This window comes from Mesoplodon bidens, assembly GCF_964165515.1.
Source record: "Mesoplodon bidens genome assembly, chromosome: 11".
Taxonomy (NCBI): Eukaryota; Metazoa; Chordata; class Mammalia; order Artiodactyla; family Ziphiidae; genus Mesoplodon; species Mesoplodon bidens.
In genome coordinates, this window is record NC_138167.1 from 99,633,010 (window position 1) to 99,657,954 (window position 24,945).

The 24,945-nt window shown below is 44.5% G+C and overlaps 1 long non-coding RNA gene across 1 annotated transcript in view; it reads right to left on the minus strand.

Moving 5' to 3' along the window:
- Window positions 1–19,324: 19,324 nt before the first annotated feature.
- LOC308624552 overlaps window positions 19,325–24,945 on the minus strand; it is a 102,907-nt gene continuing 97,286 nt past the window's right edge. The window contains exon 2 of the long non-coding RNA XR_014016980.1: window positions 19,325–20,649. This is a non-coding gene — a long non-coding RNA (uncharacterized lncRNA). The remainder of the gene's footprint in view (window positions 20,650–24,945) is intronic.

Genomic DNA, 24,945 nt, shown 5'->3' on the forward strand with positions numbered 1-24,945 from the left:
CGGGACTTCCCTGGTGGCACAATGGTTAAGAATCTGCCTGCCAATGCAGGACATAGGTTCGAGCTCTGGTCTGGGAAGATCCCACATGCCACAGAGCAACTGAGCCCGCGTGCCACAACTACTGAAGCCCGCACGCCTAGAGCCCGTGCTCCGCAACAAGGGAAGCCACCGCAGTGAGAAGCCCGCGCACCGCAAGGAAGAGTAGCCCCCGCTCGCCACAACTAGAGAAAGCCCGTGTGCAGCAACAAAGACCTAACGCAGCCAAAAATAAATAAATAAATAAATATATTAAATAAATAAATACATAAAATAAAATTGTATTTCTTTTGCCTTAGGAGACAGATCCAAAAAAATATTGCTATGGATTATGTCAAAGAGTATTCTGCCTGTGTTCTTTTCTAGGAGTTTTATGGTTTCAGGTCTTACATTTAGGTCTTCAATCCATTTGAGTTTATTTTTGTATATGTGGTAATGTTCTAATTTCATTGTTTTACATGTAGCTGTCCAGTTTTCCCAGCACCGCTTGTTGAAGAGACTGTCTTTTCTCCACTGTATATTCTTGCCTCCATTGTCATAGATTAATTGACCATAGGCACATGGATTTATTCCTGGGCTCTCTGTTCTGTTCCATTGATCTGTGTGTCTGTTTTGTGCCAGTACCATACTGTTTTGATTACTGTTGTTTACATTTTTAATGTTTGTGTAACATAGTCTTGTTATATACAGACTTGAAGTATGTGCATGGAAGAGAAAAGTAATAAACAGAGTAGATGCAGTTAAAAATCTCTAATTTCATGCTTCCTTGGGGTGCTTAAATAATGCTAGATGATGGCTATCTTCCCAACTACCAGCATCACATGTCATTAGGAAATGAGTTTTAAAATAGAGTTGGCATCAGGCTTGAGATCTGCATGGCATCATAAAAACTGGGTTCTTCTCAAAGACAGGGGATGACAAAAGTTCTTCTTCCAGCTTTATGGTCATTGTACTTCATCCGTCAAATGTTTGTGTCCAGGAACCAAATCATAAATTTTTAGAGGAAGCTGTGTATAAAATAACAGTTTCTCGGTGATATCCCCTTGAGAAAGATTTTTGGATGGAAAAGTTCTCTTTGGATGATTTCTGCAAACCCCATTCTGTCTAGTGAAACTTCTGTGGCTTTTCTTCTGACTGTACTGCAAATACTGGCTGCTAACTACTTGTGATTCAGGTCTGTATTGTATGTGCAACATGTCCTCCATTTGTTCCCCTGCACCAGGGCTGGCTCTCCCAGTAAGCAGCCAATTGAAAGGAGAGATGAAGCCAGATATAAATATTGAGGTTTAATTTTTTCTTCCTAGTACAGAGCAGAGCGTCAAACACAGGAAGATACATAATAAATGTTCTTGGATAAAAGCAAGGGCTGCTATTAGCACAGTTTCCTGGCTCAGTATAGAATGGGCTTGTTTTTGCTTTTCCTAGATGATACTGAATTTAGGCATTTCTTTTAAAAAATTCTTTAGCATTATAAAGTATCCCAGAGGCAAAAAGAAGCTATGATGGTTGCAAAGGATCGGAGTACATTGGTGAAAGGGAATGAGATTTGGAATTAGACAGAGATTTATTCATCCATCCATTCACTCAACACATATTTATCTAGACAGTGCATGTACTAGTGAATAAAGCTGACAGTCCTGCCATCTTGGAACTTGCATTTTAGTAATGAAAATATGTGGTATGTTGCAAAGTGTAAGTGCTATGGAGAAAAAGAAAGTGAGAAAGGGGTGAGAGACAACAGTGAGTGGGGTGTACTTGTAATAGGAGGGTTAGAAGGCCTCACTGAGAAAGTGACATTTCAACATGTGAAATACATGGAGGAGGTGAGGGTGCTACATGGGTAAGGAGGAAGAGTGTTCACACAGAGGGAAGAGCTCGGACAAAAGTCCCGAAGTGGGTGCAGCAAGCAGGCCAGTATCGCTCGAGAGGAGGCTTGGGTATAAATCTAGCCCTGCTTCGTAGGGTGCCTAACCCCCCTAAGCTCCCCTAAGCTTCAGGTTCCTCCTCTGAAAAACTAGAGATGAAAATGCTTAGATAACTTGCAGGACTGTAGTGGAGACCAAACGAAAGAGTAAAGGTAAAGAACCAGCGTGATGCCAGGTATCCAGATAAGAGTTTTAATTACAATATAAAGGATGTTTCATAACACTGATTACTGCTTCCGTTTCTTCTTCCTGGAAAACGAAGGAAATAAAAATACACTGTAGGTTTCTCATGAGAAGTAAAGGGTGGCAGAATATGCCACCCCAAAATATGCCTCTTTGGCATAAGGATTATCTTGAGAAACAGCAGACTTAAGAGAAGCTCTGAAAACACAGAAGTTACCCTTTTGTAAGGGAAATGTACATCTATAAGGAAATCCCCATCTGTAAGGTTATCTCCTTCTCTGTACCAGAAGAGAAAGATGACTAAATCACAAGAAACTCATCAATGGAGAAGGCACCAATTTAAATCTGCATAGCAAACTTTACTTTTGTTTACTATACTTTTCCTGGTCACCTCCCTATAACTAGCCTCTCCCATACCCTTCTCTCATTTGTCTTTAGCTGAAGATGATATTTAAGCCTGAATTCTAAACCACCTCTGAGAGTTATTCATTTTTTTCTTGGGCATCTCCCATGTATACATGAAGTATACATGTTAATAAACTTTTGTTTGTTTTTCTTTTGTTAATCTGTCTCTTTTTACAGGGTTCCAAGGAGAGAACTTAGAAGAGTAGAGAGAAAATTATCTTTCCTCCCCTACAGGAGTAAATGCAATAATCCATGTAAAGTACTTAGCCCAGAGGCTGACACATAGTAGATACATAATTTATGGCAATTCTCATTATCAGATGTTTCAATAAAGCATTCATTAGTATAGACATAGATAAAATTGGGAGGCCAACAGCAAGCCACCAACCAACAGGGCTGGGAGGAAAACAGGAACTAGGTCCAGGGCCCAAAGAACTAGGAAATACTAAGGGCAATGGATCTGGCAATCAGCACAGTGAGGAGGAATTCCATCAAGGTTTCACTCAACGCCATGGCAGACTTGTTGGGTAATCTGATTTAGTTGGGGGGGCTGGAGTGGGAGAGACAGCGGAGCGGAGGCAACAACGAGGTGAATCTGAGGCTTCAATGTAGGAAAGGAAACATACCCAACAGGTATCATAAAGGTGAGTAGAGTCATCATAAGCAGACTCGGCCATAAATGGGCATAATTTGTCAAAGGAAACAGGCTAGGATGGAAGGGAGAGAGATTAATGCAGGATGTCAAGATGATATCCACATATGTGGAAGCCCATAACTGTTAGGTGGGAGTACAGTGGAGAACATTTGGATAAGGATAAAAGCAGAGAGAAAGCAAAAATTATATAGTTGTGGGAGGATACTAAAGACAGTTCCATAAGGAGTAGGAAATAGAAGTTGTATTCTGGAATCAGACAGCAAATGCTGGCCAAGCTATCCAGAAGAATTGCTAGATCCCAGGTTCAATTAAGAACAATGCATCAAATCCTTGAAAGTCAGAGCATCATGGTAGTTAACTTAATGGACCGGAAAGGTGAGCAGATTTAATTTCAGATGTATTGTGTGACATTTGATAAATTAACCTCTATTAACCTTGATTTTCTAGCAAGTAAAATAACGATGATGAAATTCTTTTGAGGGTAATATATGAGAAGTCTTTTGAAAATGGTTAAACATTTTCCTAGAATTTCATCTTTCCATTAATGTAGAAATGACAAAGGGAGTTGCTACTTTGGATTTAATTTTGACCAACAGTGAAGAAGCCATGAGCTGAGTTAGGAACTTCAGAAGAAAGGGGAGAAAGCACAAAGCAATTACCTCCATTAGAGCCCTGGATAAAGAGAGGGGCACTCAAGGCAGGAGCCCGAGATCGTATCATTTCTTTCCGTTTCTCCAAGAGCTTCCCAAAGCACAACTTGACAAGAACTTTGTTTTTCCCCTTTCAACTGGACCACCCAGATGGCCACACATTTCCCACTTCTTTGAAATGTTCCCTTTCCCTTTGTCTTTCTGTGACATTTTTGTACAAACATTAATTATTATTTTTTCCCCCTAAGTGGTTCTGAAAGTGCAGAAGTCGGAGTCAGGAGCACTCAAGCTCTCTTTTATCTCCTTTGTCCTGTCACTTCTCTACAAAATGTATTGTTCTTTACTAAGATACCACATAAGCCCAGGTTTTAACCGCTCCTTTTGAGTTGCTCACCTCTGAGAGCTCTCATGTGTATGCATGATACACATGTTAATAAACTTCTGTTTGTTTTTCTCCTGTTAATCTGTCTTTTATCAGACAGGGTGCTTCCTGCTGAGGTAAAGAGAATGTAGGAGGGTAGAAGGAAAGAGATTTTTTCCGCCTCTACAATAGGTATGTGATGACACAACGTCTGAAAAGCATAAGCTGCCAGGCTTTTTAAGACTTAGGTCCGGATGGGCACAGCATCACTACCACCACAGCCTCTTGGTTAAAGCAGTCCCAGGGCCAGACCAAATTTGGGATTATGGGAAATCAATGCCATTTCTCAATGTGGGGAGTGACAAAGAGTAGGTGGCCATTTTTAATCTACCACACTCATATTTAACCTAAAAAACTCAAGCCCTTCATAGAGACTTGGAAGTACCCAGATTGGTGTTGGAAGTGGGGAAGACATCTGTCCTAGTTGTAGCCTATCGGCTCTCACCCCAAACTCCCAGATCCTTCTCGATTGCTTCTGGTCACTTTATCACCAACGCTCCATTCCTTATGGGTCTACTGCTTCCCCAGACAGGCCCATAGCTGTACCTCCTCTAAGGTAATGCTGTCACAAGGGTGATACTGGAGAGCAACAGGATGGGGAGTCAGGCATCAGACACCCCTACTCCTCCAGTCTTGAGCCTCCACTCCCACAGGGAGTGCCCAGCAGGCAGCCATCCCTCTCCCCCAGGCCCGTCCTCCTGCCAACTTATTGAGGATTGTCCTAACTCTCTAGTTTCCTTTCATTTCCTCTCTTACACACGTCTTACTTTTTCCCTCTCTCCAGATGAGTCCAGAAGTAATTTTCAATTAGAAAAACCTCCTTATCCCGGAGAAAAGTGTGTTGACTTTATGGTTCTGGACCTTATCTCATCCTCCCCACACCACAGTACTGACCCTGGACCTTGTCTTTCACACCTAAAGGCCCATTAATGTGTGACACGGAAATAACAAGAATCGATTTCATGCTTTTTCTTATTAATATGATAACTTCCACTTTTCTCTCTTACGATTTCTATACATGGCCTCGCCTCTGTCCTGCCAGAGCTGTCTCCTTGCCTTGGGGAGGATGAGGATTGTAGCAGTAGGAAGGCAAAGAGGAAGGGAGAATCATATTCAGCTTTTGACTTCCAGAGCTGTCAGAAATGCAGTAATGGCCTTAAAAACCAGTCTTTGTCAAGAGAGGAAATGATTTCTAAATTCCATAAGCTATCATTAACATATCAAGAGCAGAATCCAGTGGGCTAAAATAAAAGTAGTATTCCAGGGGGAGAGAACTGAGGGTAAGCAAAAGTACCTGCTACCAAGGGGTAGGAGGATTGGGAAGCCCGCCTCCTGACCCTTAAGGATTATGGGAAGAAGAAAGGACATAAAGTTTGTGGGACAGGTGGTAAAAGGAAGTTGTGAGACACTTGTGGTCTTTGCAGGCTAAAGTCCTAGAGGAGCGAGGTCATCACATCAGTAGGAGAGAGCAGAGAGCAAAACGGGTTTTGTCCTTTTCTTAATTGGAACCCTTGAGGGAGACTGCCATGCAGGGCGGTATCCAGTTCCCTGGGGGTGGATGGAATGGGATGCACAGGTGTTTTGCAGAACAGGGAGATGTGCAGAGACAGCTGAGGTAGAGATCTTGACTCCTTGGGGTCTGTGTATGGCTTGTGAGGAATCCAGAGGTTCTCAAATGCCCTCAGGGAGCTGCTGAAAGTAGATGAGATTCAGGCTGGGGAACTTGCTACAAGATGTCACTGTGTGGAGTTGAGGCAAAGAAACCCGGAGGCTGGGAACTCAAGGTGGGATGGGGAACAACTGAGATTAGTGGCTAGACTTCCAGTGGCTCTGTAGCAACCAGCAAAGGTGTGAGGGAGGCCGAGTGCCAAGGGTGACCTTAACCAAGCTAAGAGAAAAGACAAAGATCAGTTTCTCAGTTGCAGATGTTAGCAGCCACCACCTGTAGGACGCTCAGAAGGACCCTGACTCACACCCACCTTAGTGGGTACCAACCAGCACACACCCAAGGACAGCGCCGGGTGGCCTGCAATGGAGACAGGAGAAAGACAGACACCACTCCAGGCCCAGCCCCACCTCCCGAGTGCTGACAAGATGTGAGTCTTGTCTACGCCTTAGAGCCATAATGGGGAAAGGGAAAGGAACAATCCAGCTCTGATAGGGAGGTAAACTTTAATTGATAGAATGTTTAGTCCTCACAGAATATTTTCAGTCAAACGTACCATTAATTTAAAAAAAAGTACCATTAATTAGAAAAGTTGATGTGCTCACCACACCCCCAAATTGGCTGCTACCCAGCAGAATGGGAACTCATGAGGATTACGTCTATGACAGAAATTTTTTTTTTTTTATGACAGAAAATTTTAAAGTTACATGGTCTTTGTACATTTGAGTTTTAGTTTGTGTTCATTTTGCAACTTCATTCCTCATATATTTCTCAATAAATGACCAAGTTTCCTACAGAGATGAATTCTGCAGTTCCCCAGTTCCCCCAGGATGTAGAAGTAGCTGTAATTAAATTTTTTTTTTTTTTTTTTGGGCTGTGTTGGGTCTTCGTTGCTGAGCACGGGCTTTTCTCTAGTTGCTGAGAGCGGGGGCTACTCTTCCTTGTGGTGCACGGGCTTCTCATTGTGGTGGCTTCTCTTGTTGCAGATCACGGGCTCTAGGCACGCAGGCTTCAGTAGTTGTGGCACATGGGCTCAGTAGTTGTGGCTTGCAGGCTCTAGAGCACAGGCTTCAGTAGCTGTGGCACGTGGGCTCAGTAATTGTGGCTCGTGGGCTCTAGAGCACAGGCTCAGTAATTGTGGCGCATGGGCTTATTTGCTCCGTGACATGTGGGATCTTGCTGGACCGGGGCACGAACCCGTGTCCCCTGCGTTGGCAAGCAGATTCTTAACCCCTGCGCTACCAGGGAAGCCCCTGTAATTAATTTTTAAAGCAAAAATATTTCTTCCCTTTTCATCAGAAACCATTATTCCTTCTAAACTCCCCATTTCTCATGTTTTATTTAGAAAGACCCAGAACTGGGAAAACACAAAACTCAGATCACGAAGCAATTTCTGGCACCTCCCCTCTGAAAAACTTGACCCTCAGTAGCTCCTGCCACCTTTCCATGTGCTTTGCTGTTTGTCTGGAGGGAGCTGTCAGAAGCTCTGTGTGTGGAGTGACCCAGGTGTATTGGGAGCCACATCCCAGCTGACCCAGTTCTGTGATCTTTTCTAGGTTCCCATCTGTCTCAGCCTCAGGTAACTGTCCAGCTGAATTACAAAAATAAAATAAAATAAAATTCCTCTTTTTCTTAGTTTGAGATAAAGTTGGAATTTTTCAAAAGGTATTTTCAGTAAGAAACTGAGAGGTAATAAAAGAGAAACACAGTAAAGTATAAAAACCAAGGGTTTTTTGGATTACAGATTTATTACAGTAAATGGAGGAGGGTGGGGGGAATGCCCAGGCCAATATCGTCTCAGATGCGCAGCTTTTAGGGCATTCAGCCATGGCCTCCTTTTCCTCCTCTTTATTCTGCCAGAGGACTCTTGTCCCGGATTCAGAACTATGGCTCGTGATTTTCTTCTTCCTTTAAGCAGTGGTTTTCACCTGGGGTGGGGCTGGGGGCGGTTTTAGCCCTAGGGGACATGTGGCAATGTCTGGAAACACTTTTGGTGCTCACAACTTAGGGAGGGCGGTGCTATTGGCATCCAGTAGGGAGAGGCCAGTGAGGCTGCCGGACATCCCACAAGGCACAGGACAGCCCTCACAGCAAAGAATGATCCTGCCCTAAACGTTGGTTTTGCTGAGGTTGAGAGAACCGATTTTGAGAGTCATATCCTATAGGACAATTAACTGCTATGGTCAAAGGATGGTTCTCATTGGAAAAAAGACAAAACCACAATTCTATATTAATTAACTAATTAATCAATCCATTCGTGTATCAAATATCTTTTTGGTATCGACTATGTGCATGACCTTGCTAAACAATGAACAAGACAGACAGCCTTTTCCCTTGCAGAGCTTATAGGCAAATGCAAAAGAGTCATTAAACATAAAAGTATACAAATGTTATATTTAATTGTAATTGTGATAATGCCACAAAAAATATGGGCGGATAGGAGTGTACATATGTGAAGGGAAAACTAGCTTTAAAAAAATCAACAGAATATTGTTATATTTTCTTTTTTAATATATTTTTTTATAAACTTATTTTATTTATTTTTGGCCGCGTTGGGTCTTTGTTGCTGTGCGCGGGCTTTCTCTAGTTGCGTCGAGCGTGGGCTACTCTTCGTTGTGATGCACGGGCTTCTCATTGTGGAGGCTCCTCTTTTTTTCAGAGCACGGGCTCTAGGTGCACGGGCTTCAGTAGTTGTGGCACACGGGCTCAGTAGTTGTGGCACACAGGCTTAGTTGCTCAGCGGCATGTGGGATCTTCCTGGACCAGGGCTTGAACCCACGTCCCCTGCACTGGCAGGTGGCTCCTCAACCACTGCGCCACCAGGGAAGCCCCTGTTATATTTTCTAAAAATTAAAAAATTCATTGAAAAAAATTTTAATGTTTTATTCCCTTGAACTTTCATCGTAACCGTTTTCATCATAGCCAAGGACATAGTCTCCTTTGTCATCCTTGGTGTTCCGAAGGAGAACTGTGACTCTCCTTGTTTTTAAAACGTTCATTTAAATCTCTTTTCCAAAATGTAATCTCCCGTTGAAGCTTGTTTGCTGCTGAGCACAAGCCCTGGACCTCCCTGTGGATACCAAAGCAATTCTGGGGAGGGCCGGGGTTGGGGGGCAACGTTGGGTTAATCCAAGAATTTAGACCGAAGTGAGAGCGACCAGTTTCGAGCTGGTGGTCGGTTCCCTTTCCTGCATAAAGGTAGTCAAGTGAGCAACAGGATCCATATTTCACAATGTGAGCCTATGGTCTTTTCCCAGCGGCGTTAATCATGGAAGCCTGCTCTGGGGAAAGGAACAGTTGACTTGAGACCTGAAGGATGAATTAAGCAAAGTGGGGAAAGATGAAGGCAAGCGTTCCAAGACTGTGAAGGTCTAGTAGGTGCAGGCTGCCATATCAAAATAGCCCTTAGACACAGAAAAAGAACTCACTATGGTCGCTTCCTTACTTCTTGTTCAAAGAGGTCAAAACTCTACTTTTACACTTGATCCTGAACATGTAGCCCTATTTAGGGGGAAGCGGGTGGTGGCAGAATTTGTTTCACAGTGACTCACTGAACAATAAGCCCCAACCAGCTCTCCTGCAAATCTGTGACAACAAAATTATGACAGATGCGTACAAAAAGCAAGCGGCGGGTATTCTCCTCAGAGAATGCGCAAGGCTATGCAGCAAATGTTTATGTAGACCTGGCTGAGGGTCACGCCAGGGCAGACTTTCATTTCCCTTTTGAGATCAAATATTCCGTGGAGAAGCTGATGAAGACTAGGGAACCCTCTCCCAAAAAAGGCACAGATGCATATATAACCAAACATTTGCATACAGTTCATGGTGTTTCCAGTTCTGAAGCTCATCCATCTCAGGTAAACACAGCTGCTCTCAAACTAGAACAATGGAACCAACACAAGATTGTAAGTCAACTATACTTCAATTAAAAAACAAAACAAAACTATGACAATGGTTAAGGAAGATCATGCTGGGGGTGGGAAGCATCGTGCCCTGTCTTGGACGTAATGAGTTTGAGGTGCATGTGACAGGATATTCAGGTGGAAATGTCCCAGGACCGGTTTTGTATGATTTTATAAGTGTGTTTAAATCGAGAGGAAGTGGGTGGGTATGTATCAGTACAATGGGCCCCATCCCAAGAGTCCAGATTCTCCTGTATCCATATTTAGAAATATTTTTTTTCTTGGAAAAATGTTCATTGTAGAAAAATTTCCCGGGTTTCTGTCTATTTAAAATATGACCCACCCTTTGCATTTTTAAGGTCCTTTTCATAATCACTGTCTCCTGCAGAGGCTGATTAAAGGAAAGGTCAGCCCTGTGGACGTCTGGGGAGCCAGTCTATGAGGAGAGGCTGAAATATTAAACGTGGTTGAAAGAAATACTGCATAGGTCCTCTGCCCTCCACCCCACCACCCTGCTCAGGGAGCTGCCCAGACTGCCCTCTGAGGAAGCTGAGTCTATGAGCTGCACTGCTTTTCTTTGTTGTTGGGTATAAAGCTGGGGGCTGTAGAGTGCTGAAATGTGGCCCCCCAAAAGACATCCACATCCTAATCCCAGGAGCCTGTGAATGTTACCTTATATGGCCTTTGGCCTTGTAGGGCCAAAAAGTCTCTGCAAATGTGATTAAGGATTTTGAGATGGGGAGATTATCCTGGATTATTTGCATAGGTCCTTGTAAGATGGAGGCAGAGGGAGATTTGACACAGATAGAAGAGGGGAAGGCAGATGGAAGAGGAGGCAGTGTGACTGCAAAGGCAGAGGTTGCAGTGATGTGACCACAAGTCAAGGAACACCATTAGCCACCAGGACGGAAAGAGGCAAGGAACAGACTCTCCCCTAGAGCCTCTGAAGGGAGGACAGCCCTGCGGACACCTTGATTTCAGCCCAGTGATATTCATTTCAGACTTCTGGCCTTCAGAACTGGGAGAGAATAAATTCCTGTTGTCTTAAATCACCAAGTTTGTGGTAGTTTGTTACAGCAGCCATGGAAAACTAACTATGGGCTAAACTAGTCAGTAGAAGAGGGGGCAAATGGTCCAGATCAGAGCCTATTTGTCTCCGGTTTTTCATGAAGCTTTCCGGTTTCCTTTCCATTTTCAACCCCAATATTTCTTTCTGAATCCAAGTAAATCTTCTCTCACCTTGGGCTTCCCTGGTGGCACAGTGGTTAAGAATCCACCTGCCAATGCAGGGGACACGGGTTTGAGCCCTGGTCCGGGAAGAGCCCACATGCCGTGGAGCAACTAAGCCCATGCGCCACAACTACTGAGCCTGCACTCTAGACCCCACGAGCCACAACTACTGAAGCCTGCTCACCTAGAACCCGTGCTCTGCAACAAGAGAGGCCACCGCAATGAGGAGCCCGCGCACTGCAACGAAGAGTAGCCCCCACTCACTGCAACTAGAGAAAGCCCGCGTACAGCAACAAAGACCCAACGCAGCCAAAAATAAATAAATAAATTAAATAAATTTAAAAAAAAAATCTTCTCTCACCTTGACACTTGTAGCGTAAAGCTCCACTGTCCTATACGGACTAACTGATTTTGATTTACTAGTACAAAATTCTATTCTGTTTGTTTTGCCTCCTTCCCCCTCAGCTTATGTTTCCTGCCTCCTGTAAATAATCACTTATTGTTTGGGAAGAATCAGTCTGTCTTCGTCTCTCTCCCCTTCCCTATCCCCTTCTATTGTGCTTGATCTTAAAGTAAAAGTTACATGCAGTAAACAGCCTCTTCTTTCTTTTCCTGTGCTTTCCTTCATCCGGCAGCATAGAACTGTAAGGCTGCGTGCCCCCCAGTGTCTGAAGCCACTCACAGACTCCGGAGCACTCTCTCTGGCAGCTGACAGCGCGCAGCACAATCGAATGACAGTCACGAATGCCGCCGTCATTAGTTTCACAAATCCACTGTGAAAATGGGTCTGTAGGGAGTAAGAATAAAGGTAGAATGGCATCCCATGACTGGAATTTTGAAAACTGAGAAATGGGAAATCAATTGGGCCAGAGGATTGTTTTAAACTAACCAGTGGTGAGAGTGGGAACTCGAAGCAAATCTACATCAGAGAATTTGGGGAGTCAAAACAATCCACGTGAAGTCTTTTTGCCTGAAGATCTCCTAGTGCTTCTGGGAGAAATGGCATAGAGGGGACTCCAGGAGGACGGCCAAGAGATGAGGCACCAGGATCTCAGGTGAGAACATCATATAACGCAGGAGTCAGCAAACGATGGGATGGACCAAATCTAGCCCACCATCTGCTTTTGTAAACAAAGTTTTATTGGAACGCAGTCATGTCCATTCATTTACATATTGTCTATGGCTAGTTTTGAACTGCAATGGCAGAGCTGAGTAGCTGTGATAGAGACTGTATGTCACATAAAGCCTAAAATATTTACTGTTTTGCTCTTTACAGAGAAAGATGCCAACTCCTGTTATAATGAAATTGTAGCAGCAGTTCTGGGTGTAGAAAATAAGCTCAAACAATGAGAAATACCAGGAATTACCAAGTGTATTCGTTTTCTAGGGCTGCCGTAACAAATTACTGCAAACTGGACAACTTAAACAACAGAAATTTGTTCTCTCTTAGTTTAGGAGGCCAGAAGTCCAAAATCAGGGTGTGGGCAGGGCTGTTTCTCCTGGAGATTCTGAAGGAGAGTGGATTCCATGTCTCTCTCTCTCTGGCAGCTTCTGGTGGCTGCCAGTGATGTTTGGCTTGTAGGCACATGATTTCAGTCTCTGCCTCTGTCTTCACATGGTCTTCTCCCTACGCCTCTCTGTGTCTTCCCCATTTCTGTCTCTTATAAGGACATGTCATTGAATTTAGGGCCCATCCTCAATCCAGGGTGATCTCATCTCGAGATCCATAACCTAATTAATTATATCTGCAAAGACCCTTTTTCCAGATAAAGTCATATTCACAGGTACCGTGGGTCAGGACTTGTTTGGAGGGGACACAATTCAATTCCCTGCACCACCAAGAATATGTTAGTCACACTGGGGATAAAGGAGGCAGCTTGAGGGCCTTGAAAATCGCCATATCATCCACCCACTCTTGAATGTAGCCTTAGGAGACAGTAATTACATAAACAGTTTATCAATTTTGACAAAAAGTTAAAAGCTTTTCCATTTTCAGTATTGAATCCACAGACAACCCTGAACTTGCATCTCATAATCTGGTTTCTACTTTCTTTCCTTATTCAGTTTTGTGTCACTCAACGTTATGGTCTACATGTAGAAAATCTGGGGAATTTAAGCGATTGTGGCCCTAAAAACAGCAAAGTAAACAAAAGACAGACAGTAAGAAGAAGAGAAGAGGCTCAGGACCAGGAAAACTGGCTCCTGCAACCTCCGCTGTTGAGAAGCATCAGGTTGGGAAGCCCTTGGATAGCAGCAGGGAGGGAGTCCAGGGAGTCCTTTTAAATCTGCAGGAATCTCTTTTGTCAGAGAGGTTTTTTTGTTTATATTTCTTTTAAATCTGTGACTTGAAAACAAAGAAGTGCAGCTGCTCTCTGCATGTCTCATCTTGTTCTTTGTTTTATTCTCTTTACCAGATTTCAGACTAATGTTTAGCAGACAAAACTTGGGGGGAGAAGGAATGCAGCCCGTATTTCTGCTAGGATCCCTTCTTTTTACCCCCATCCAAATATGTACCATTCTGACCACAGTTCACAAGCAGGGGTGGAAAGAGGGTGGGGAGAACCCGCAGTCACGTTGGCACTTTTTTGAGAATGTCTGAGTAGACGTCACAGTTTTCTCATAGGGATTGTCCTTGACTGGCACTAAAACCAAGCTGGAGAGGAAGAATCAGGGAAATCAGGACTCCTCTCCCAAGAACGGGAAACGACAGCGCCTCGAGGATGTGTCAGGGGAGCCCCAGGGCAGGAGAAAGGAGACAGTCACAGTAGGTACCAAACTGTGCTAATGTCCTTCTGCTTGAAATACCTCCTCCTTTCTCCTGTGTGAACCTCCAGGAGCTGGGACAAATCAAGGCTCCACGATCTCTTGTAATTTTTAGATATCTTCTAAGAATTCACACCCATGGCACAATGGTTTCTTTATTCTTCACTCATCTGTGGCAAAGTTTCCTGCATTCGTTAAATGTGACTTGCATTTTCTAAGCTACACAAGCCTAGTGAAAAGGACGTCTATAACAGTGATTAAAAACAAACAAACACTTTGCTAAATGCTCTGGAGGGGAGATACAGTTTTTCTTTTACCATCTTAGAGTTGCTGGCTGGTATTGACATTAGACAGAATTAACAGGAGAAAAGCATACAAACTTTATTAACATGTACATGGGAGCCCTCCCAAGAAAAATGAAGACCCAAAGAAGTGACTAGGCCTAGGTGTTTACATATTGGGTTGAACAAAGAGTAACACTTGTGGAAAGGTAACTAAAATATGCGAGGTTTACTATATTAGGCATTAAAACTGAGAAGTTTAAAAATGTTTATTTGGCTTCCCTGGTGGCGCAGTGGTTGAGAGTCCGCCTGCCGATGCAGGGGACGTGGGTTCGTGCCCCGGTCCAGGAAGATCCCACATGCCACGGAGCGGCTGGGCCCGTGAGCCATGGCCACTGAGCCTGCGCGTCCGGAGCCTGTGCTCTACAATGGGAGAGGCCACAACAGTGAGAGGCCCGCGTACCGCAAAAAAAAAAAAAAAAAAAAGTTTATTAAATCACTTTAAAACAACAATGAAAAAGCTGTTACGTGTTAACAAATACATTTTTATGCAAGGTATATATTTCAAAAAATTTTTTTGAAAAGAAGAGAAGAAAATCCAGCCAATAAACCATAAAAGCAGAGATATGTGCTTCTAACAAATCAACCTCAGTGGCCTCCGCTGGCCAGCCCTACTCTCTTCCCCATAAAGAGAACTAAAAGATAAATGAATATGCTAATTAATTCCATTTGTGGCCTTCCCACTCGTCAGAAACACAGGCATCTCTTCCCTAAAGCTAAAGGAAACGTCATCATTCTATATCAATTTCGAAATGAACAAATAAATAAAAATATTTGAGGAGATTAAAGAGTTATTTTAACAAGGTCTGTTTGTACAGCTTTCTCTCAGCCTCGGCACCATCTCTGGTGGTAAGGATGTTTCTTCCTCCTGGCACAGAGAGGGTACATTTCACGTGGAAATTTTGTCTCTTGCTTTTTAGGGGAAAAAGAGGAAGGTCAGATTGTGGCACCTGCTGTTTTTCAAGTGCCTTTAGCTCAAAATAATTAATATGTCAAAGCAGCATAATTTGGAGTGACATGTTCTGCATTCCTTCAGTACCATTTATTCCGCTGGAACTATCGCTCCTCTCAAATTTCTTTTATCAAATTCCAGGGTATTGTAATTCACAGGCTAATGCACAGGCTTGTGAATCAAAGAGACCTGGGTTTAGATTCCAATTCTACCACTTGTAAGCTAAGTAATCACAGTTGAGGTTAGGGGCGCCAACTCCCATGAAGTTGAAAATTCGAGTATAACTTTACAGACGGGTCTTCATATCCATGGTTCCGCATCCTTGGATTCAGTCAACCCCTTTTCGTTTGGCCCTGTAGTACCTATTTATTGGGAAAAAAAAATCCATATGTAAGTGGACCTGCACATTTCAAAACCCCTGTTATTCAAGGGTCAACTGTAGTTGACTTCTCTAAGCCTCCTTTCCCTCATATGTAAAGGGGATAAAAACATACCTGCTGTGTAGAAAGGAGTTATATAGAAAGCCTTGATCGCAAGGTTGGCCCTTGGCTGGTGTCTGAGAATTTGGATTTAGGGAGGGTTCCCACCATTTCCTAAATGATAATAATGGTTCACTGAGCCTAAACTGTTTGTCAAACAGTGTGGTTTGTGCTGAACACCTGCTTTCCTTTTGGGAGTCTGGATTTTGGTACATGTTCAGCAGAGAGTGCCTGTGTTACCAGCCCCCAGTAAAAACCGTGGGCCCTGAGACTGTAATGAGCTTCCCCAGTGGACAGCACTTCTCCTGTGTCGTCACAACAAGTAGCTGGAAGAATTAAGCACATTCTGTGTGATTTAGGACTCTTGGAAGCTTGTGCTTGGTTTTCTCTAGACTTTGCCCCATGTGCCTTTTCTCTTTGCTGATTTTGTTTTGTATCCTTTTACTGTAATCTCAGCCTTGAGTAAGACGGTGTCCTGGGTCCTATGTGTCCTAGTGGATCATTGAAACAGGGTTGGTGGGGAGAGAGGTTATTTTGAGGACTCTTGTCTTGGTTTGTTCCAGCTGCTATAACAAAATGCTACAGATTAGGTAGCTTATAAACAACAGAAATTTATTTCTCACAGCTCTGGAGTTGGGAAGTCAAAGATCAAGCTGCTACCATACAATGACTCTCTGAAGGCCCTCTTCCTGGCTCAAAGCTGGTACCGTCTTGGGACTTTCCCAGTGGCCTAGTGGTTAAGACCCTGCCTTCCAAGGCAGGAGGTATGGGTTTGATCCCTGGTTGGGGAACTAAGACCCCACATTCTGTGGGGTGTGGCCAAAATGTTTTTTAAAAGCGGCTACCTACTCACTATGTCCTCACATGATGGAAGGGGCAAGGGATCTCTGTGGGTCTTCTGTGGGGCACTAATCCCATTCATGAGGGTTCCTGCCTGATGGGCGGAAGCACCGAAGGCCCCACCTAATCTATCACCTTTGGGGGTTAGGATTCCATTTTAGTAAACTCTCAGGAAAACTCCTCCCTGGTTTCCTATTTCTCTTCTCCTTTCTCCCCTTATCTCCCTGTCCTTCATCAGAAAGGTCCAGGAGCCACCTGACAGGAGGGGCAGGCAGCCATATTGATCAAGTCAGAATTCTCTTTGGCACATGGGGAAAAGGAAATGACAGGGAACCTCCACACAGGAATTTTTTTTTTTTGCCTGCGTTAGGTCTTTGTTGCTGCACAAGGGCTTTCTCTAGCTGCAGCGAACAGGGGCTGTTCTTCATTGCGGTGCGCGGGCTTCTCATTGCAGAGGCTTCTCTTGTTGCAGAGCATGGGCTCTAGGCATGCTGGCTTCGGTAGTTGTGGTTCATGGGCTCAGTAGTTGTGGCTCACAGGCTCTAGAGTGCAGGCTCAGTAGTTGTGGTGCACGGGCTTAGTTGCTCTGCGGCATGTGGGATCTTCCCGGACCAGGGATTGAACCGTGTCCCCTGCATTGGCAGGAGGATTCTTAACCACTGCGCCGCCAGGGAAGTCCCAGGAATTATGTTTGTTCTGACAAACATCTGAATTAGTGTTGTCTATTTCAAAGTTGTCGCCTTGAGAGGCTCCACCCTTTATTACCAATGATCCAAACATTGGGGGATATTTATTCTTGTAACTGGCTTACAAACCACTGTAAAAAAAAATCCACTGCATCCCTTTGCAGTCGTACTCCATAGAATATAGCTTCCACCAGGCACCCCTGTGACTTTCAGGATTTACCTCTTTAATTGTCACAGCCCTCCATTGTTCTGAGCTGAGAGGACTAGCTTAGAGCCTCTCAGAGGACACTGGGGCCATTTGTAGGGCTACTGGTGATGATCAACAATGCCTAGGGACCCGTGGCCTTGACATAGGTAGGTACAGGAGAAGGTGAAAGAGGAAGAAAGAAAATTAAACATATATATAGAAGAGCCAAACAATAAGAGTAAAAAGAAGGCAAAATTGGGACTTCCCTGGCAGTCCAGTGGTTAAGGCTCTGAGCTTCCACTGCAGGGGGCACAGGTTCAATCCCTGATCAGGGAACTAAGATCCCACATGCTGCGGGGTGCGGCCAAAAAAACAAAAAAACAAAAACAAAAACAAACAAAAAAAAGAAGGCAAAATAGAAGAGAGGAAGGAATTTAAAAGAAAATGAAGTACTTTTGAAAGCAGAGGAACAGTTTATGACTCAGATTCTCCAACCTCTGAATGTAGCGAAGTCTGTTACTCTGGTTTATAGCTGGTTGCCAGCCACCAGGTGAAAGGGGGTGCAGCGGGGGTGGGAGGAGGAGGTGGAAGCGTGTGAAGAGGGGCTGCCCGGAGACACTAGTTCTGGGTTTTGTTATCCGTTAAGAAGTTTCTCTCTTGGTGATTAAACTTTGCTCAAAGAAAGTTGGGCTATGAAGCAAGCTACCCAATCTATCAATAAAGAAATCGTGTCCTTTCTTTTCGAAGTTCTGAAGCCATTATCTGTGGTGTGACAGCTGACTACCATAGAATTAATTATCATATCACAAATGGTGGATTAAGGGATGAATGAGTGAAGTAAGTAGGTGGACAGGCCTATTATAACTGAGAATACAGTTTGATTAATAGAAGGAAAGGCTGGGGAACAAAGAAGAAAAATCAAAGGGAAAAGACTACTTTAAAAAAAGAGATAGGTGTGTAACTGATTCACTTTGCTGTACAGCAGAAACTAACACATTGTAAAGCAACGATACGTCAATAAAAATTAATTTTAAAAACGGGAGAGGGAGAAAAATTGATGTAGAGAACTTAAAAAAATAGGTTATAGGTTGTAAACAATATATCAATACATAATGATATAAAAAGAAAAAAAACTGCGCTCCTTTCCTATCCCACCCCACTTCTAAATTTCACTGATGGCATAGGCAAAACTCACTCCTATATGTGGCTGCACACGCGCGCACATACGTGTGTGTGTGTGTACAATTTATTTAAATTACCTGAGTTATGTACCTGGTACTATTTCACACTGTATATTTGCCTCCAGAGTATAAAATAAGTTAGATGACTAATGATGGACCCAGAAATTACTACTGAATAATTTTAACCTTTAGCTTTAATAAAAGTCCTTAAAACAAAAACACGTAGAGAACCTGTATAAAATCTTGTTGGAATTTTTTTCATCTTTTTTTCCCATAACTGACATCCAGAAGCAAGCTGCCTGAGGAATTAATCTGAATGTTTTGTCATCTTGCACATTATTTGATTTTTTTAAAGACAGCTTTTGCTATTGAATCAGAGATAGTGCAGTCCCTAAGAAATTACTAATTACTAAGAGATTACTTATTCTTTATTAACAGATGTGTTTTATTATTCTACTCAACATTTTTTTATTTATTTTTTTTTGAGGTACGCGGGCCTCTCACTGTTGTGGCCTCTCCCATTGCGGAGCACAGGCTCCGGACGCGCAGGCTCAGCGGCCATGGCTCACGGGCCCAGCTGCTCCGCGGCATGTGGGATCTTCCCGGACTGGGGCACGAACCCGTGTCCCCTGCATCGGCAGGTGGACTCTCAACCACTGCGCCACCAGGGAAGCCCTCAACATTTTAATATAGGAAATTTGTTTTAGTGGACTAGTTTAAAACCAGGGTCACTTGACAAAAATAGATTTTATAGAAAAGTGAAAAGCAGTAGTGTACTCTGATGATAATTGAAAAAAATGTATTCTCAGGTAGATGACAACATATGCCAGTGTTTCTTTTATTAATCAATTGGATATCTTAGGAACACAGAAGATTGCAAAAGGCTCATGCATACATTAAAATGTTTATCATTGGCTTTCATTTCATAAAATGAAATTCTTACTAAAACTGTTCATACGAATATAAAATATAAAATTTTAATACATTTGTTATCACTTTGGTGCCTTGGTACTTAGTTTTGTTATGATGATCTAAAGTAGTTCACAACCTTGACTGCACATTAGAATTATCTCAGGAATTAAAAAAAAATCCTGCTGCCCTGGGCAGCAGCTCAGACCAATAAATCAGAATCTCTTGGTGGAACATGGTATTTTTTAAAAAACATCCCAGGTGATTCCAATGTTCCGTCAAAGTTTTGATCCACCAATTTAAGGTAGTCCTTGATCAAGCCTCACTTTAATCATTACCTCTGTTAGAATCACTCCCTCCTCTGCACTAAAAGGAGAGCACATAGCAAATCGTATCTTTGCAAGTCAGTTCTGTGTTTCATTGTTTTTTAATCTTCAGTACCTGATAGGTGCTCAATAATGCAATCACTGAATGAACACACGTATCTCCAGCCATGTTGGGCCATGGAGGAAGGTTGCCACAATTTTCAAGATAGCAGATTCTGCCAGAGCATATAGAGAGATGACGTGACTCATTTAGTTACATTACACAGCTCTGAGTCACCTGGCACTTAACCAGTCAAACGTTTCAGAACCTGATATTTCAGATCCTTATCCAGTGGGCATTTTTATCCTGGGAGCCGGGACTGCAGCTGACTGAATCAGCACAGGGCCTCTCTTCGGGAAGCATTGGGAAGCCGAAGCTGCTCCCCACTTATGTAACCATAAGCACAAGCATGACCCATGGAATGTGATCCAAACATTATTTTCATCTCCCTCCGTCACTTTAAGCTCAGTTCAGTGGGGAAAATCTTAATCTTGTCCATCGATAGTCTTGTGTCACAGAGTGGTATTTACTTGGAGTTATAAAAGTCTCATTTTAGAAACAATATATTCAGTCTCACATAATAATCAAAAATCATCCTGAAGTTGGGGTTAAACCATCACCCCGTCTCCAGGCCCGGCCTGCTTCTCAAGCCTGTGGTTGGGAGGAGTTTGTGGTCCTTCTGTTCTCTCCTTTCTCTCGGCTCCCCTGTGCTACCTGTGATTTCTCTCTTGTTGGAGTCAACGTAGGGAGAGTGAGGAAAAAGAAGGGAAAACGATGTTACCACTTGGCTGAACCTGGAATTGGTTAAAGCTGGAAATTCCTGGATGGGGCTGGCAGGTGGTTGCAATAAGTTCTCTTCTTGTAGGGACTTTCTGGGTTCTTCAGAGGTTTCTTGTTGAGTTCCTTGCTCTTGCAGTTCCCTGGACCTGTAGTGATTGATCTCTGTTCTTGGTGGCCATCTGTGATGCCTTCTTCACCCAGAGGTTCACCTCTTTTAGCTGAGGTCTCTGTGCCCCTTCAGGCAGCTCTTTTAGGCTGAGAGGACCCCACACTGGCCCTCTCTTTGGCCCGCGCTGGTCCATCCTGCACTCAGACATTCCCTCCCTCCCCTTCACCTGGGGTCAGGCTGTCTCTATGCAGCATCGCCCGCCTGGCTCCATCGTGGGGGTAGCTGCCTTTGGAATTCCAAGGTGGGAGTCAGCCACCATTCACAGGCCACTTTATCTTTCTCAGGCCTGAGGGAGGGACCCATCTTCTTTGTCCCTTAATTGTAGGGAGCACTTGAGAGGCGCTCGATGCAACTGCCTTCAAGTCTCCATCTTCAAGATCAGAGAGGTGCACCTCCACTGTCTTCAGTCAGCCTCCCTGGAAGCAGAGTCCGAAATGGGGATTCTTGTTCAAGTGATTTTCTTTCTTTTTTTTTTTTTTTTTTTCGGTATGCAGGCTTCTCACTGCTGTGGCCTCTCCCGTTGCAGAGCACAGGCTCCGGACGCACAGGCTCTGGACACACAGGCTCAGCCGCTCCACGGCATGTGGGACCCTCCCAGATCAGGGCACGAACCCGTGTCCCCTGCATCAGCAGGCAGACTCCCAACCACTGTGCCACCAGGGAAGCCCCCAAGTGATTTTTTGAGGAGCTGTTCTCATTAGAAGAGGAGTGAGGAGAACAGGATAAAGCTGGGGGAGAGAAGGAAGCCAATAGAGAAAGTGGTCCCAGCTAGAGACTAGCTTCAATCTGATCCCAGAGGGAAAACCCTGCAGACAAAGTGCATGACAAAGACAGTCCCACCTGGAGGCAGGGAGTTCAGTCTATATCTTCCTGCTGGTTGGGCTGAGGTTTGCTGGGGTGATCTGGGTGGGGGGGTGTAGCCTACAGGTCCTGGCTGGCCGAGGACAATTCTCCAGAGAAGTGGGCAGCTGAATGTGGTTATGGGCGGGGAAGGGGGTTGTCCAGTTCTTCAAGGGGATCTGGAGGGGCGTTAACAATATCCACTCTACCCACCCACTCCCTCCCTCCAAAGATACTTTTTCTCCTCAGTTTCATCTTCATCTCTTGGAGCAGTTCAAGGACTATGGAACAGATTCTTGGAGACGTTTCCTTGTAATTGTACTAATTGGGAGGGGGAATGTCATCTCACTTTGGTATCTGACATCTTTCATCTCGCCCCCTCAGCTGAAACAGAGGCAGGAAATGTTCCATTCTAACATCCTCTTGCTTTGGGGAGTGTTCAGGTGTTTCTTTTACACCAGTAACCACCGAGCCTAATGACTAAACCCACAGGACAGGGTCCAGAAAGGCAAGTGAACTCAAAACCCTGTCTAGTGGCTTCCCCGGCAGCTCTGACGGACCTGCGCTCTTCATACTCTTTCCTCAACAGACCCCACTTGAGATACTGTCCCTGAAATTGAACACGGTCAACTGGAACAAACCCATGACTTTCTCATAAAAAAGCAAGCGCATTAAGTAAACTGAATTAACAAGCCACAGAGAATGACTTTTCGAGTATCCGTGACCAAGCTGGGGCTAGAACAGCTTTTTGGAAATCTTACATTCAGGATTCAGCATTCAGGAGCTGCAGGAGAGAAGAGGCAGTGACCTGGTATGGCAGTGCATCACTGATGTCCCGAGGAAGCCCGGGGGTAGGGAGCCGTCACTGCAGAGAAGCCGCAGAAAGGCTAGAGTTGATCAGGGGTGAAGAGGAACCCAGAGAGCTGACAGGCAGCTGGTTTCTCGTGCCCTTTTCCTCCTTTTCCTCCCCTGTTATATAATTTCCCGATTCCTACTGAAAAGATAGGAAATAGTCCGTGACCCATTCCTGTCCAGAGTTCTCTCTTCACTGATTCAGAAGGATGTAGGAGTTGGAAGGCACCCTAGGCTTTATCTAGAAAAGCTTCCTTCTCTCACAAATGAGGAACTGTGGCACAGAGAGGTTATTATGAAGTGCTTGTGGGCTGGTGACTCACAGGACAAACCTGACCTCCACAGCCTTAGTTAGAATATGAATTCGTTGTAAAGATTGGAAAACCAGGAGATTTCTCTCTCTCTCTCTCTCTCTCTCTCTCTCTCTCTCTCTCTCACTCATACACACACACACACACACACACACACACACACACACACGCACATCGTTTGGAAAACTGGAGACCCGGCCACAAGAGGCTTTTAGTCTAGCACGGCAGTAACCCCCCTGTGGTTATTATAGTTTTCATACAATCTAGCGTGCTGTGTCCCATACCCAGCCAGTTTGATCTATCTTGCCCACCTGGTCCCTACAGGTAACTGAGTTTGTGGCTTCTCAGCGATGGTGTTTATGTAGAGTCACATAGCTAGTGACAGACTTGGGTAGGGGATCATGTCAAAACTGAAACTTAGTAGGCACTGGCAAGCCAAGCACAGAGGGGCCGGGACCTACAGCCCCACCCCCTGCCGCCCCTGTCCCCCCACCCCTGGTCCAGAAATGGTGTTGGATGTTGAGCCAAATTGGAAGGAGAGTTCAGCCAGGATGGCAAAACCAGCTCCGGTGAGTGTGAGGAAAGCATAGGTGGTGGTGATCGTCCACACCACTCAGCAAGGCCTGGGGGTTCAGGAAATTGAAACGAGCACAATGACACAGTCTTGTGGCAAACCACTGGTCGGCATTGGGAACATTCTGGCAGTGGATTAACAAGGCCCCAGCCACAGGGCTGGCATCCAGGAGTAGGATCCCAGTCCCAGTTTGGAGGAATGGTCAGAACAAGGCAGAACTCAATCTTTAAAGAAGAGCTATAATATCAGGAGAGATCTAAGGGTGAGAGAATAATCCTGGGACTCAGTTATGCGGCTAGAGCTGGGACGGGAAGTCAGAGCCGACCTTGGAGGTGGCTGACTTTTTGCGGAGCCACAGGGGCTCTGTGAGTTGCTCCTTGCTGTGGTCCTAGAGCCTGGGGTGGGGGCTGAAGGGGTCAGTTAGCTGAGAGCTCAGCGTGGAAAACAGAGTGTCTTAGGATCGGGCAAGGACACATTCCTGATCAGACTCCTTGACCTGGCCCCTGACCCACTATTTCTCATTCACCTGCAAACCCAACCCTCACATAATTAAAAGACTGACTTTGCCCTCAGTCTTCACCACATCTCTTCTCATATTTATAAATGCCAACTGGAACAAAACAAAGAGAGAATTCTGAGAATTCTTCAGCTTGGCAGCAGGTGGAAAAATGAGCCCACGACGCTGTCAGGTATCATGTGAAGCAACAATGGTGCTTGTCAGCTGTTACTTTCAGTGGCCATTAAGTTTGATGAAATAACCCAGTTGTACAAAAATGGGAAAAAATAAGTGACAGCTATGGAGACAGATGGTGAAAGACTTTTTTCTGCACCTACAGATAAAAAGTCTACTGAAATACCTCTAAAGGTGACCTTCTTAGACAATTGTGCCTCACCGTGAAGTGACTCTAGTTTCTAGGGCATGTTTCTTTTTGTTAAATTGTGGAAAAGATAAATCATTTCATCTGGGCAAAAAATAAACACCAATAAGGTCAGCCGGGCTGAACACAAAATCATTACCAATATTTTCGGGTCCCCGCTCAGGGCCAGGTGCCATGCTAGCTACTTCATGTCTCATTTAATTCTCACAACAGCCCTAAGAGCTAAGCATCTATTATTATCTCTGTTTGCATATGCGGCTTAGAAAAGTGAAGTATTTAAGTCGCTCAAGTGCACACCCCGGGTGAGAAGTAGAGTCTGATTCAGGGCAGCTCAGCCTGTCCCCAGAGGCAAAGCGTGGAAGTCCTCTCCAGTGGCGCCAGCCCTGAGGTGGCGGTGTGTTAGTTGACTGCCCAGTATCCATTCCCCTGTCCTCCTTAGCAAGAGAATCCCACGTGTATTCAGGGTGGCAATACTAAAGAACTCCCATATACCGGTGTAGTTGATACCTTGCCTTGATGGCCCCAGTTAATGACTTCCCATGTGCCCATGCCCTTTGCAGCGAGACTTGTAATAATAACCTTGAGGTTCCCTAACCTCTCCTCCTCTCTTGGCCCAGCCTGGTCCCCACTCCCCTCTGTTCCCTCTAGGAAGGTCCTGGCCACCCCTCACCTTTCCCCACTGGCTTCACAGCCCTCTCTCTGGCACTGTTGCAGGACCAGGAGCACAGAGTACAGCTCCTCCAGGAGCCTTAATTATCTGTATC